At 50.5% G+C, this 15,977-nt stretch overlaps 1 protein-coding gene across 2 annotated transcripts in view; it reads right to left on the reverse strand.

The window, feature by feature from the left end:
* The window catches only part of SYT7 (synaptotagmin 7), a 215,023-nt gene that overhangs the window by 164,057 nt on the left and 34,989 nt on the right, over positions 1 to 15,977 (reverse strand). For both annotated transcript variants that reach the window (XM_075566944.1, XM_075566943.1), the window contains one exon: positions 9,116 to 9,194. The gene's annotated coding sequence lies outside the window, so the exon portion shown is untranslated. The remainder of the gene's footprint in view (positions 1 to 9,115; positions 9,195 to 15,977) is intronic.

The following is a 15,977-nucleotide window of genomic DNA, read 5'->3' on the forward strand; positions in this document are numbered from 1 at the left end:
GACTGGTTGAGTGCCTCCGAGGCCCCGCCGCTCGGTTAGTGCGGGCGCACCGGAGCGTGGAAGGAGAAGTTACTGCCCAGGAACTAGTGGAAATGCTAATTAAATCCTTTGCCAGAAAAGACGACGGGAGATGAGCTACTGGCTCAATTCAAAGCCCTCCGACAACGTGAAGGACAAGATTTATCTGCCTTCGTTTGTGACCTACAGCTGTCCCTGGGCACCCTCCTGGACAAGCATATCATTTCCGCGGCCGAAGCGGACCGCTACTGGTTCAAACAGCTACTCAAGGGGTCGTTGCCTGACCACAACATAGCTATAATGATGCGGGCCGCCCCGGTCGCGGCAGTATCCCCTAAATACGGGGAACTAATGGATTACATAAGAGACCATGAAGTGCAGCGCCATTTCCATGAATCAAAGAAACCCAAAACTACCCCCAAGAATGACCCTGTGGCCCCCTCGGCCCCAAAGAGTAAGAAACCTTCCACACCAGAGGAGGAAGCGACCCCCAAGTCGTCTGTTCGGGAAAATCGTAGTTCTGAGCGGTCCTCATCCACGTATAAGGGTCGTCCGGACCGCCGTGAGGTATCTTGCTACAACTGCGGGAAGAAGGGCCACATCTCGTACTATTGTCCGGAGAAGGAGGACCAACCGGAAGAAAAACCTCCCGACAGAAGAAGCACAGCCCGATCGATGGTATGCCGAGCACAGACCGTCGAGCCTGATGTGAACACCCCTCAGGGAACCACGGATTCCCCTGCTGACGCTGGCCCCAGTGATGACGCCTCACCCGGTGAAGCTTGCAGTCAAGTGGGCCCTGCGGCCATCGTGCCCGTGGTAATAGAAGGGATATACGCCTCGGCTCTATTGGACACCGGGTCACAAGTGACCATAATATATCGCAAGTTCTATGACCAGCACCTTCAACACTGCCCTCTGAGGCCGGCCGAACATATGAAGGTTAGGGGATTGAGTAATGAAGACTACCCCATCGATGGGATTGCAAGGGTCCAGCTGGACATACTCCAACTGAACACCGGCAAGAAGCACCCTATGCAGGTAGCGGCCATGGTATGCCCGGAGCCCTACGACCATTGCAAGTACCCCATCATCTTGGGAAACAACGCGGACATAGTGCAAGCTATAATCCGAGCTTACTTGAAAGAGACCAACGAGCTGCCGCTGGCCGATTCGCTCCTAGACCCCGTCTTACGAGAGGAGTGCCACCGGGTATATGCCTTGGAGCGTCATGGGGACCTCTACAATCGTCAACGCGGACTGACGACCATTTCACCAGGGGGAGTGAAACGTCTGGCCGTCTGGTGCTGTTATCCGGATCGGGAGGAGACCGATCATCTGTTCTCTCTGGAAAGTGACCCTGAGGAAGAGATCCAGAGAGGATATAGGGTAATACCTGAAGTAAGAGAGTGGACGACCCGAATTCCTCTCCGAACCCATGTGTATATTCAAAACATCTCTCCATTTCCAATGGACATCGATGTAGGACAAAGTCTGGGCAGTATATATCCCGTCAGCCCGGTAGAAACAGCGCCCCAGGCGAACGCCGCTGCAGTAGGTGAGCAGTTAGTCGACCTGGACTTCAACTTCGGAGACTCGACTCTGCCAACTGAGTGGAAGGGTCGACTGACGGCCAAGCTGAGGGAAAGAAGAACAGTATTTTCTACCAGTGAGATGGATGTGGGCCGCAGCCGCAGCGCCCAACACACTATTAGGCTGAGTGACGCCACTCCGTTCCGTGAACGTTCTCGTCGTATCGCCCCCAGGGATGTGGACGACGTAAGGGATGTCCTGGAGGAGATGAAGACCGCTGGAATACTGACGGAGTCGCGGAGTCCTTATGCATCACCCATAGTGGTAGTAAGGAAGAAGAATGGATCTGTAAGATTGTGCGTCGATTATCGAACGCTGAATAATCGTACGGTACCTGACCAATACAATCTCCCTCGTATTGAAGAGATCCTGAATGCTCTGAACGGGAGCCAATGGTTTAGTGTGCTCGATTTGCGATCTGGGTACTACCAGGTACCCATGAGTGAAGAGGATCAGGAAAAGACTGCCTTCGTCTGTCCCCTGGGCTTCTACCAGTTTACGCGTATGCCCCAAGGTATATGTGGAGCCCCTGCTACCTTCCAGCGGCTGATGGAAAAGACAATAGGGGACATGAACCCTCGGGAGTGTCTGGTTTACCTGGACGACATCATTGTCTTCGGGAAGACCTTAGAAGAACACGTGGAGAGGCTGCTGAAGGTGATAGATCGTCTTGGCCAAGAAGGATTGAAGCTATCACTCGACAAGTGTAGGTTTTGTCACACCTCGGTGACCTACGTGGGACACATCGTGTCTGCCCAGGGGATTGCTACTGATCCAGCCAAGGTAGAAGCTGTGGTGAACTGGCCGCGTCCCGATAATGTCACGGAACTGCGGTCCTTCCTCGGTTCGTGGAAGGGTACTCTAGTCGAGCTAAACCCCTGAACAGTTTGCTGAAGATATACCCTGAAGATACTGGGAGAAAGGCCACGTCGGCCCGTCAACCGTTTGGCGATAAGTGGACGCCTGAGTGTGAACGGGCCTTCCTGAACTTGAAGAAAAGTCTGACTGAAGCACCAGTGCTTGCATATGCTGACCCAGAACAACCATATGTCCTGCATGTGGATGCCAGTCTCAATGGACTGGGTGCTGTCCTGCATCAGAAGCACCCCGAAGGTCTTCGGCCTGTAGCCTACGTCAGCCGCAGTCTGACACCCAGTGAGCAGAAATATCCGGTACACAAGTTAGAGTTCCTGGCTCTTAAATGGGCCATCACGGAGAAACTTCATGATTACCTCTATGGTGTTACGTTTGAGGTAAGGACCGATAACAATCCCCTCACGTACATCAATACTTCCGCCCAAATTGGATGCAGCCGGACATCGATGGCTGGCGACACTATGTAACTACCGATTCTCCATGAAGTACAAGCCAGGGCCTCTGAACATTGGGGCCGATGCTCTATCACGACGACCAGGATTGAGTGCTACCCCTGATGATGATGAATGGGAAGAGATCCCTGGACCTGGGATGCGAGCAATGTGTAGTATAGCGGCCGTCATCAATGATCAGGTCGCATTCTCTGAACTAAGAGTTGCCGATTCGTTAGGGTGCCAGTCGCAGGCGATCCCTGCTGCCTACTGCGACCCCGCAGGGATGAACATAACCCAGGACAAAGTCATAAGATGGAAAGACTTAGTGGACTATCAATTAAGAGATCCAGTAATCAGCATCATCCGACAAGCCGTTCAGCGAAAGAACCCCGCTCTATTGAAGAGTGCTCCCCGAGATCTGGTCGCGTTACACATGCGTGAGGTGGACAAGTTCGAGATAGATAATTGTTTGCTCTATAGGGTAGTCCAATATCATAACCACCCTGATAGGCGACAACTAGTTCTACCCCAAAACTTGAGATATATGGTGTTGAAGTCTCTACACGACGAACACGGGCATCTCGGTGTAGAGAAGACTTTTGGACTAGTCCGAGACCGGTTTTTCTGGCCCAAGATGCGGGAAGCGGTGGAACAACACTGCCGCCGTTGTTCCCGGTGCGTTCAACGCAAGACGTTGCCTACTCGAGCAGCTCCCATGGCCCATCTTAAGAGTTCTGGTCCAATGGACCTGGTGTGTATGGACTTCCTGTGTATCGAACCTGATAGTCGAGGAATCGGTAATGTGCTGGTCATCACGGACCATTACACCCGCTATGCACAGGCCTTCCCCACAAAAGACCAGAAGGCTATCACGGTCGCGAAAGTTCTATGGGAAAAGTTCTTCGTTCATTACGGTCTTCCAAACCGACTTCACTCCGACCAAGGGCGAGATTTTGAGAGTACTCTGATCCGAGAATTACTTAAAATGCTGAACATCGCCAAATCCCGGACGACTCCGTACCACCCCGAAGGAGATGCTTTGCCTGAACGATTCAACAGGACCCTGTTGGACATGCTTGGAACTCTGAAGGGAATGCAGAAAGCAGAATGGAGTCGTCACGTAGAAACGTTGGTACACGCGTACAACTGTACTCGCCATGAGTCCACTGGGTTCTCCCCGTACTTCCTCATGTTTGGGCGGGAGGCAAGACTCCCGGTAGATGTGCGTCTTCGAGTATCAACGGATGGGATACCCAATACCACTCATTTCAAGTACGTGCAAAGGCTAAAGGACAGTCTGCAACAAGCTTACCAACAGGCTGAGAAGTCTACAGCCAAACTGAATGCTGGTAACAAGAGACGATATGACAATAAAGTCAAGTATCGAGAGTTACGTCCTGGGGATGCTGTGTTATTTCGTAATTTGGGAATCCCCGGAAAACATAAACTGGCGGACCGGTGGAGAGACGGCGTATATGAGGTGGAGTCACAGATGCCCGGCCTCCCGGTTTATCGCATCAGAGACACTGATGGCAGGGTAAAGGTTTGGCATCGTAACCACCTTCTTCCCATCCTCCAAGTGGGAGACGAAGAAGAGGAACTACAGGCCACACCGCTCAACGGTGAGTTCGATCTATCAGAGGTGGGTCAAGAGACTGTAACTAACGAGACCCACTCTGAAGCTTATGAAGACCCTATGGAGGGACCCTCTCAAAGGGACCATTCCCCAGAAGGGGCATCTCCCGAAGGAGCAACGGGTAAAGGGCCTCGTAGGCCAACGCCTACTAAGGTGGCACCAACAGGCCAGCCTTTGGATCCACAGAGCCCAAGCTTTGTGCCTAACAGAGACTGTACAGAGACAATTCTCCCCTCAAGGGAAGAGGCCGAGCCTCAGGACTATGTGTACTACTCCCCTGAGGGAGTCGCAGAAGAGCAACTCCGTCGGAGACAACGAATCCGGTACCCTCCAACTCGGGTCACCAACGATCAAATGGGGGCACCCCATTATGAGGCTCAGCAGTGTTCTCGGAGTAAGATACAGTCTGTGATTGTGATGCTCACCGAGTTATGCAACCTCGTTTAGAGTTATACCTGTGCTAAGTTATATATTTTGATGCATTTTTATTATATAATTTCTGTACGGTTTGAGTTAATTATCCCAAGCGAGGTCGTTGGGGTTTTTCACCAAAGGGAGGATGTAGCCAGGTCCTCCGTGGTATAGTTGCCCCCCCCCCCCCTTCTGCCAGCGCGAGCAGCATGTACCTGGGAGTTGCGGCCGGTTGCCGGGAACGCGAGCGGAGCGGTTGCTTGGCAAGCAGCGGGCCGGTTGCCGGGGACGCGATCGGGCCGTTACTAAGGCCGCGGTCGCGTTGCGAGGGTACCGGCGGCTCGGGAAGCAGGGCGCCGCCATGTTCAGCACTGTTGCGCATGCGCAGGAGGCCAGCTAGCGCGAGAGGCCCCCAAACAGCTCGCGCATGTGCAAGGCGGGAAGGACAGCCCCCAGGGTGCACAGGGGCAGAGCCACATGACTCCAGGGAGCCAATAGGGCTGCAGATCTCCCCAGAGGGATAGAGATACATTTCGCGGGGTTTTGCAGCCACGGAGGCAGTCAGGATCCGGACCAGCTAGGGGTAAGAGGTGGATGCAGGGGTCAGTGACCCTCTGCATTAGGCCAGCAGCCCCCAAGGTCCAAGTTAGGTCCTGAGCCACCTAGTAGCTTGTGGAGCTTAGGGACAGGCCCTAGATAGGGACACTGCCCCATTAATTGGTTACTTAGCTAGGGACACAGTGCTGAATCCGTGCGGCCCTGCGAGGTGGGTTCTGGGCTCAGAACCCCTCCAACGACCCTGGGACTAAGGTGATATTATCCGCGCTGGAATTCACCCAACGCGGTGTGGAGGACAACGTCGGATCGGGCGGATCTCCAGTGATATCGCGGTACCCGTGGCTGGAGCCCGGGCAGGTAACCTGCAACTCACGTGCACCAACCAGGCCTATCACCAGACATAGTGGCTGCGCAGTCACACATACACATGCACAGTGGTATTTGACTTTGGGTGTGCGAGACATTTGGGTGGGGTTACTGGACACGGGGTGGGATCACTCTGTGGGAGGTTAGCGTCCGCCGTGACGCCTAGAGGTGGTTAGCGTCCGCCGAGACGCCTAGAGGTGGTTAGCGTCCGCCGAGACGCCTAGAGGTGTTAGCGCCCGCCGTGGCGTAGAGTGGTTAGCTCCCGCCGTGGTGCAGAGTGGTTAGCGTCCGCCGTGGCGCATAGTGGTTAGCGTCCTGTGAGACGCCATGTGTGGCTCCTCTAGAGAGGAGTCATGGGTATGTTGATGTGTTATGCTATGCAGTAAAGGCAGTTCTGTTTTATATTTGCTTGCTTTGTGTGGTTGTTTCCTGTGAGGGTCTCCTCCCTCTCCGTTGGGATCCCTCCCAGGTGGAGGCGTTGCACCCAGAGATGTATAACATGCATGTAGAGAGAAGATGCTGTAAGTGATCACCCTAGTACAATTACCCCAGGTTCCCCGTGGCGGAAGCTCAGCCCTCCTGTGAGCTATTCACACTTCACATCCCGGGCAACGCCGGGTTTCTCAGCTAGTATATATATAAAATTGAAAGTTATTTGATTGTTAGTAGATGTGGGGATTCTCATTGGTCCGTCGGTCCGCCCGCCCATGGCCCGCCTCCCCCCACGACTGTCATTGGCCAAGAGGTACGCTGACATCACAGACACACCTACTCGACTGTGACCCCCACAGACACACACATACTGCCACAGACTCTCACCATACCTCCTGAGACTGTCACCCCCCTGCGGACTCACACAGCGACCTTGGTAAGTGTAACCCACTTTCCAACCCCCTCACCCACAGCTCTCCTCCCCGCCATCACCCCCACCTCACCTCCCCGCTACCTTCCCCCTCGGCGCACCTTCCCCCCTCGCGGTGCCCTTAACCCTGCTTGGCCACAGGGAGTGAGGATGACTGTCCCCTGGGGCAGCCAGTGGGGGGGGGACACGGGGAGCCTCCAGCCTTCCCCCCCGCGCGCCTCCAGCCTTCCCACAAGCGACACCAATGCGGTAGCTGTCGCCGGCTCCCCCCCCCCCCCATCACCCCCCTCACCCACAGCTTACCTTCCCCCTCGGCGCGCCTTCCACCCTCAGCTCCACACTGAAAATTTACGCGGGAGGACCCGCCCCCACATGCTGGCATGGCACTGGAGAGAGTGTGCGCGCTTATGAGCGCGGTCCCGCGCGGCTTCAGTGTTCTCCTCCACACCCCACGGGACCGGGGGGAGGGGGGAACATCCGCTGCCGACCGGGGTGAGCTGGCTGAAGGGCACGCCCGCCGCAGGGAACATTTACTGGACCGGGGGGGGGGGGAGTTCACCCACAGTCACTAGCAACCCACAGTCACTGGCAACCCAGTCTCACCCCCCCACCCACCCAGTCTCAACCCAGTCTCTCCCACCCACCCAGTCTCTCCCAAACAGTCTCTCCCACCCACCCAGTCTCAAGTCTCTAAGTCGCTCCCACGCACCCACCCAGTCTCTACCCAGTCTCTCCCCCCCCACCCACCCAATCTCTCCCCCCCACCCACACACCCAGTCTCTCCCCCACCCACCCAGTCACTCCCCCACCCACCCAGTCTCTCCCCCAAACCCTGTCTCTCAACCCTGTCTCTCACCCACCCACCCTGTCTCTCAACCACCCACCCAGCCTGTCTCTCACCCACCCAATGTCTCTCACCCACCCAGTCTCTCACCCACCCTGTCTCTCAACCCAGTCTCTCACCCACCCACCCAGTCTCTCACCCACCCACCCAGTCTCTCACCCACCCACCCAGTCTCTCAAGTCTCTCACCCTGTCTCTCACCCACCCACCCACCCTGTCTCTCACCCACCCACCCTGTCTCTCAACCACCCACCCTCCCACCCTGTCTCTCAGCAACCCTGTCTCTCACCCACTCACCCTGTCTCTCCCCCACCCACCCACCCTTTTCTCTCCCCCACCCACCCACCCTGTCTCACCCCCACCCACCCACCCTGTCTCTCCCCCACCCACCAACCCTGTCTCTCGCCCACCCACCAACCCTGTCTCTCCTCTACCCACCCACCCTGTCTCTCCCCCACCCACCCACTCACCCTGTCTGTCTCTCCCCCACCCACCCACTCACCCTGTCTGTCTATCCCCCACCCACGCAGGAAAATCAAATCCCGGGCAACGCCGGGTATATCAGCTAGTCCTTAATATAGTTCATACTTGTTTCTCTTTAAAAAAGTATTTGACCATTATATTTTTCACAGCTTCAAGTCCTACTTAATTATACACTAGTTTAACTCAATGTACAATATATGTTGTGTAATTTGCCTTGTTTGTTTGCAACGTTTTCTGTGCCCATATCTGGCCAAAATGAATGAAACGCTCAACAGAAACAAAAACAAATGTGTTTCATTTCCCCTCTTCGCCTTAATTCACTGTCAAATATTGCAGTGGTTTCAATGGGACATTTTGCCGCCACATCATGTTTCTGGATCCCCCTTTTTTTTTTTTTCATTTTGTTTACATGGGATTGAAGCAGGGGAGTCCCTGGAGCTGAACCCCATTAATTTCAGCTCCGGGGTCCCCCTGCTTCCGGAGTTACATACCTCCGTAGGGGGTGCTAGCAGCCGCTCCGCTCGGCTAGCAGAGTTCACGTAATGAGGGCGTTTCAAAGCTCCAGCGCCCTGCGGGCCAATAGGAAGCTGTGATGTCAGGTGCGGCTTCCTATTGGCCTACATGACGCGAGAGCTTTAAACTTTAAATCCTGTTAGCTCAGCCAGAGCGGCTACCCGCGTCCCCTACGGAGATATGCATCTCCGGAAGCATGGAATCCCGGGAGCTGAAATTAACGGGGTTCAGCTCCGGGGACCCCCTACTTCAATCAAGTGTAAAATAAATAAATAAATAAATATGACAAAAATTCAAAATGGCATGAATTGTAACTTTAATACCCTTTGTGTGCCCTATGGATGTAGCAGCAACTACTATGGGGTCTTGCCCTCCAAGGGCCCCATGATGTAGTAGCTACGTCCTACAGACCCTGCCTGTTTTTGTAGGGGAATTTTCTGTCACTAGTGACGGACAGGCGGTCACGTGATCGCGAATGCTGGAGGGTTAAAGTTAAACTTAAAACTACTTTAATTCGGGTACCTTTTGAAACATGATGCTCCCGGTTTATCAACTCTGTTTTTTGGAATCTTATGCTCCATTGTTCTTGACATAAAAAGTCCTATAAAAAAAAAAGAAAAGAAAAAAGGAACAAATTAAAATGGCCGCCTTCAAAATGGCAGAAGCCAAACAAAAAGAAACATCATTAACTCCTTCCGGCTAGAATCAGCGAACCCTCCCCCCCCGAGAAGCATCTATGGCAGGAAGTCATGAAGCCGCCATGCTGGACATTGCACCCGATCTGGCGGTTGAAGAAATTGTGGCTTCACGGCTCCCGGCCTAGGAGTATAACCCCTATAATATTAGCGTCTTGCTAATGACGTAGCTCCTACATCACGGGCCTCTGGAGTGCCAGACCCTATGGCGGAGTAGCTACTGTGCTTCAAGGGATCCCAAAGGGTTAAAGCAGCAGACTGTGCTGCTCGCATCTTATTTCTTTTACGAGCGTTACTTGAATAGGGGAGCGTTCCGGCGCTGACCTGATGTACTTAGTGCTCCAGCGACCCTCTGGTTTCTGTGAAATGGACCCTTTGAGCCAAATGTACTAAGTGCAGCTTCCATAATACATTTTGTCTCGGAAAACACCATGCAGCTTATTCCCTTGTATCCGCTGTAAAGGGTCACATATGTACTAAACCAGGGGGCGCAAACTTTTTTCCCTGCGCCCCCCTGCCGGCTGTCCCCTCACTCCCGCGGCCCCCCCCAACCCCAACTTACCCGCGCTCCGGCGTAATGACGTCACGTTGCCATAGCAACGGGATGTCACATGACCTCGCAGCGTGTTGCCATGGCGACACAGGGAGGAAGCCGCCGGAGCCACGGTAAGTTAGGTTTACAGAGGCCATGCAGCTCCCCCGGCACTTAATTTAAGTGCCTTCGGGAAGCGCGCGGGGCCTCTGTAAACCCCGCGCCCCCGTCGGCAGTCTCGCGCCCCCCCTGGGGGTCGCGCCCCACAGTTTGCGCACCGCTGTACTAAACCGTGCGGCAGGTTTCTCATTGAGTAGCAGTGCTTAGCAAATATGGCCCACTATCTAGTGCTGGACGTGTGATAGCACTTGGGGATCCTGAGTACCACTACATTTTTTCTTTGCACACCCAGAGTACCACTGCTACTCTATTTACCCACCCAAAGTACTGACACACTTTTCTTTTCACACACATTACCACTTTTTGATTTTCCCACTTACGATTCCATTTTCCTTCTCTAGAATAAATGGGATTTATTTGAGAGAGCTTCTTCTCCTTTCTATTTTGAAAGCATCAGTATTGCGGAAATTTTTCTAAAATACAGTTGGAAGAGCTTGGCCAAATGCTCAATATATATATATATATATATATATATATATATATATATATATATATATATATATATATATATATATATATGCAAATATAGATGTATGCTCATCTGCATGTCTTAGGCAGGTCTGCAGCCTAAGACATGCAGATGAGCATACAGCTATATTTGCATATTTGCTTTCCTGTGGATGGTTTTTGTCACTTTTTTTACTCACCATAACTTAACTCAGTATATATATATATATATATATATTATTTTTTTTTAATCATGCACAGCATTGTTACTTTATTAAGTCACTTCCGGCAAAATCCTAACAAGTGAGATTGAACTTCAATGTGGACTGTTGTACACTGAACATAACTCACTACTACTCAGTAAGGCTTTGACCATAGTAAAAATGACCGCACGCGCGACGGACCACGAAACAGGTTCGCGCGGCTGTTGCCGGAGCGATGTGTGGCTTCCATTGACGTGCGTGACACGTGCGACTGGAACATGGACAGGAAGCAGGCTGAAAAATTGGGGATCGCCCTCATTGGTTCCATTGGCTCGCGGGACACGCCTGTTGCGTGAAAAATCTAATACATTCGTCGCCTCAAAATCCTGCCATGCCATCGTGCTGCCGCATGGGTCAAATTGCACACAGTATGGCCGGACCGGTTCAAGCAATGAGTTTGTTTCTGCTGCTTGTGGTGTTGCGCGCAGTCGCGTCTACTATGGCCACGGCCTAAGACTTCCTTGCATTGAGTGAGACATGACACGGATGGTCTCCCTGATGAATAAATTAATGTTTTTTAGGGAAGAGAGTGGAGGTGAATGAGAGTGTAAGCTCTTGGGGTCAGTGTCTAACTTGACAGTCACTGGAATTCTTACTCATCCACAGGCTTAGAGCTCCACCTGGAGGGAACTGTTGGCATGACAGTGTGTGATTCAGAGATGGCCCAGTCATGGCCAGAACATCCCACATAATGAGAGCTGCATGGAAAGGAGGGAAGATCCCATGGTGTTATATTATGCCACATGTAGAGGAGGTGCACAGTGTGATACAGCGCCTTGTGGTCAAAGGAAATGTCACAGTATGACATTGTGCCATGTGGAAAGGAGGTACAACAGTGTGATGAGCCTGTGCTACAAGGCAGGAAGTGGTAACACAGTTCCACTTGGGGGAAGAGGGGGGGGGAGTAGGGACAAAAAGTGGCTAAAGTTTAAGCCTGTTCTATTTTAGGGTGGGAGGTAGCACAATGTCAGCCTGTTTGCGTGGGACAGAGGAGATGCTAGTATTAGTAGAGTGACTGTTGTCTTGAACTTTCTCCATTTGTAGACTGTCTTACAGTGGATTGGGGGATTGGTGGAGCCCCAAATCCTCAGAAATGGTTATGTAACCCTCTCTAGACTGATGAGCACCAATAACTACTTTTCTGAGGTTCTCACAGGTGTATTTTCATTGATGCATGACGTGTTTCCACACACCCGTATGGTGAAGACAAAATTCACAAAGATTCTTAACTTTATATAGGGTGGGGCCTCTCAAATTCATCACTGAAGATCTACCTAATTTTTTAAACACTTGATGCTAGCTATCCCATTTAATTTAGCAGATATATCCAGGGTTTCACTTACTTTTTCACATACCCTGACTTAATTACTCATTGTTTGTCTAATTCATACATCATTTTGTTTCAAAAGACATGGAATAGGTTAATATAAACCCTATTGGATATTTAAGAAAAGACTGGTTTTCATTCGAGAAGGTTATCATGGAAAAAGTATGAAATTTCCATAATTATCATTGGGGTTCACAAACTTTTTCTCACCTTTTGCTGACTGGATAACCGTGTCCAATGGGATCACCCTTGCGGTTGAAATTCACGAGCTCACGCAACCAAGTTTGAAACCTAGGACATCAGGTCCCTTTTGGATAATTCTAATAGAGAACGTTCAGAGCGCCACAACGCAGCCGTGCCCCGAGAACTCAGGCTATACAATATGGATGTTGCTGCACTGAGCTAGATTCAATGAGAGGTGCAGTTGAAGGTACAAGGTGGCGGCTACACCCTCTTCAAGAAGGCTAAACATAAAGAAGAATGCCAGACTGACAGAGTTGCTATCGAAAACAAATGTATAAAGTCAACTAGTTCTCTATGGGATTAACAAGCACATTTTGTGCTTGACTGAATGATAAACTCCAAGTAAAAGAAATTGAATCATGAGCAAGCCAAGGCAGAGGTTCAAAGGAGGACCTGTGGCATAGAGAACAGATGGTAGGGAGACCAAGGCAAACAAGATCCCAAATTTCGCCGACATCTACGATATGCTAATCTTTTCTCCACGTCACCATAGTTACCTACGGTCCGAGCACTCATGGACCAACCGCCTTGTGACTGAGGATTAGACCTCGGTCCCGCCCCTGTGATGCATTGGGAGACGCCCCTCGCACCAGCGCCACAGTACTCCTGCCGGGACCGGACCTAGGCTCCGCCCCCCCGCGCTGCATCCCGTGACGCAACGGAGGACGTTCTTGTCTCCACTACACCCCGATGTCGCATTACCAGGGGCACTCAAGGGATTAACAACATTAATTACTCCATAGCTGCAATACACTCCGCCCTTGCCTATCAGTACACAGTCTACCTGTGATGACTCATTGCCCGCAGCCTTCCCATTGGCTCTCTGTTCTTTATATGCTCAGCCAGCCCTTAGGCAAATTGGCTGAGCATAAACTTCTGTTTATGTTTCTAATGCTTGCCTCAAGCATCCTGCTGCCGTGCTGTTGCGCTTGCATTCTGCCTTGATTTCTGTTACCTTAACCTCAGCATGTACCGCTGCCTTCTCTGACCCCGGCTTGAATTTGGACTCCCACCTTCGGCTACGCACAATGACCATCCGATTTCTCCAACCCCAGACAACGGCGAGTATAACGACTATTCTGACATCTCCTACCCTTACCCGGCTGCACGACCTTCACTCTGCACTTCGGACACGGTTACGCGGTTGTAGGTCGTTGTATATCACTATCCCCACCTCAGCCTTGCGGTCACGTCTTGTTTGGGGTGAGCACTCGTTACAGTGACTTAAAGATGAAGGACATCTGATCAAGGAGAGAGAAGCCGTCAATGTGTGTTGGAAGAAGCATTTTGAAGAACAGAGCTCTGATGCCGATGAATGCTCTCAATTCTATCCTGCAAAACCCAGTCAGAGACGAGTCCAGAATCTCCACCAACCATTGATGAGGTCAGGAAAGACATCAATCAGATGAAAAACAAAAAGGCGTCTGGGGTTGATGAAATCCCTGCAGAAATCTTCAAGCAGGAGGAGAGGAACTCGCATCACAGCTCCACACCTTCGTCTTGAAGATCTGCAATGATGAGGATATCAGAGACGACCTCAGGGATACCACGATCATAACTATCTTCAAGAAAGTACAACCGATGGGATCACCCGATCATTTCAAGAATCTTACTGAATTATCTAATTCCACTTGCTGAAGTGCTCCTGCTAGAGTCTCAGTGTGCGTTTAGGCCATCAAGCGGCACAACTGATATGCAGGAACAATGTTGGAAACAACATAAACCTCCCTTCATGGCCTTCTTTAACGCTGTGGAAGATCCTTTTGAAGTAGGGACGGCCACAACATTCATCAACATTTTTTACCTGCTCCATGACAATATGCAAGCAGTGATTCTCATTAATGGATCCATCACAGAAACTTTTGAGGACTGTAGTGAAGCAAGCCTGCGTCATTGCCCTAAACACTCGTCAATATTCCCTACTGCGATGCTACATCTGGCCACTAACAAGCTACCAGTCAGAGTGGAGCTAAATTACTGTATAGGATGTAAGCAACGTAACCTCTGATCCAGAACCACCCCAACCTCAGTCATCAAGCTCCAATACACTGATGATGCTGTAGAGTTTGGTCACTCTAAAGTGGATGTTTAGGAAATACTATTATCGAGGCATACAAGAAAATCCAACATCGCCTCAAATGTGCAAGTGCAGTCTTCTGTAACAAGAAATGAGTGTTCGAAGATTGTGACATCAGATCTGGAACCAAGCCTATGGTTTATTATGGGAGAGCGAGTGGCTCTGTGAGTAAAAGACACTGACTGGCACTGAGAGTTTGAAGCAGGGGAGCCTGGTTCAATTCCCGGTGTCTGCTCCTTGTGACCTTGGGCAAGTCACTTTATCTCCCTGTGCCTCAGGCACCAAAAACATAGATTGTAAGCTCCACGGGGCAGGGACCTGTGCCTGCAAAATGTCACTGTAAAGCGCTACGTAAAACTAGCAGCGCTATACAAGAACATGCTATTATTATTATTATTAATTTAATAAGCAGTTTTTATCCCCAACCTACTGTACAGAGCTGAGACAAACAACGTACAGGAGTCACGTAAAGAAGTTGAATAAGTACCATCAACACTACCCGTGGAAGATTCTTCTAATGCAACCGAAAGACAAAGCGTCCAAGCAAACACCAGTATTGAGGCATCAATTGAGCCAGCCACGTCATCCAGATGCTTGAATACAGACTCCTGAAGGAAGTTTTATTCTCGCAGCTCAGTCATGGAGTATGCTCAAGAGGAGTCCAGAGATAGTGCTTCAAGGATATCCTCAAAGCCAGCATGAAGAAGTGCAACACCGACACCAACATGTTGGAGACTATTGTTCAGGACTGCCCCCAAGTGGAGGAAGAGGCTACTGTAAGGATCTTAGCACTTCAAAGCCCAACAATGGCAACCGGAGGCGGGAAAAGCGGGTGCAGTAGAAACATTGTGTCACAAATCGGAACAAACCAGGGTTACCTATTCAATTCAGAAATACATGCCTGAGCTGTGACAGAGTCTGTAGAACCCAGATCTGTCACATTGTCTTATTTGTGGATCTGAAGATGGCCAATCATGGAAGACGATCATCCCCAATTGAAAGGGATTTCCATAATATTATTCATGTTATAGATATAGAACATCTTCAGTCCTCCCAATGATCTTCCAGGTATTGCTGTTGAAAGCCTCTCTTCTCCATATTGCTCCACCAAATTTCCTGATTTCTACATTCCATCTTACTTTTGGTCATCATCTTGGTCTTTTCTTATCCGTTGGAAACCAGTCAAGTACCATCTGTGTCCAACGATAGTCCTTTCTTCTTGCGATAAATCCAGCCCACTGCCACGATCTTTGTGATGATGTCACAAGACTCTTGTTTGGTTTCAAAACCAATTCATTCTTTTTCCACTGCTGGTTGAAGGATTACCGAATGATTTTCTATATACTGCAATTGCGAACCTCTCTTCTCTATGTTGCTCCAACAAAATTTAACATTTCATCCTCCTATTTTACTTTTGGTTATCGTCTTGGTCTTTTGATATCTTTTGAAATCCAATTGAGTACCATCTTGGTCCAACTATGGTAATTTCTTCTTGTGATATGTCCGGTCCACTGCCATTTTAATGTCTTCACCCTTTTGTTTTCTTACAATCCTATTTAATCTTTTTCCTGTTTTTTTTGTATAATACCCAGAATACATCTATCAATACTTTGAGCTATT

This window comes from Ascaphus truei, chromosome 12 (genome assembly GCF_040206685.1).
Source record: "Ascaphus truei isolate aAscTru1 chromosome 12, aAscTru1.hap1, whole genome shotgun sequence".
Classification (NCBI taxonomy): Eukaryota; Metazoa; Chordata; class Amphibia; order Anura; family Ascaphidae; genus Ascaphus; species Ascaphus truei.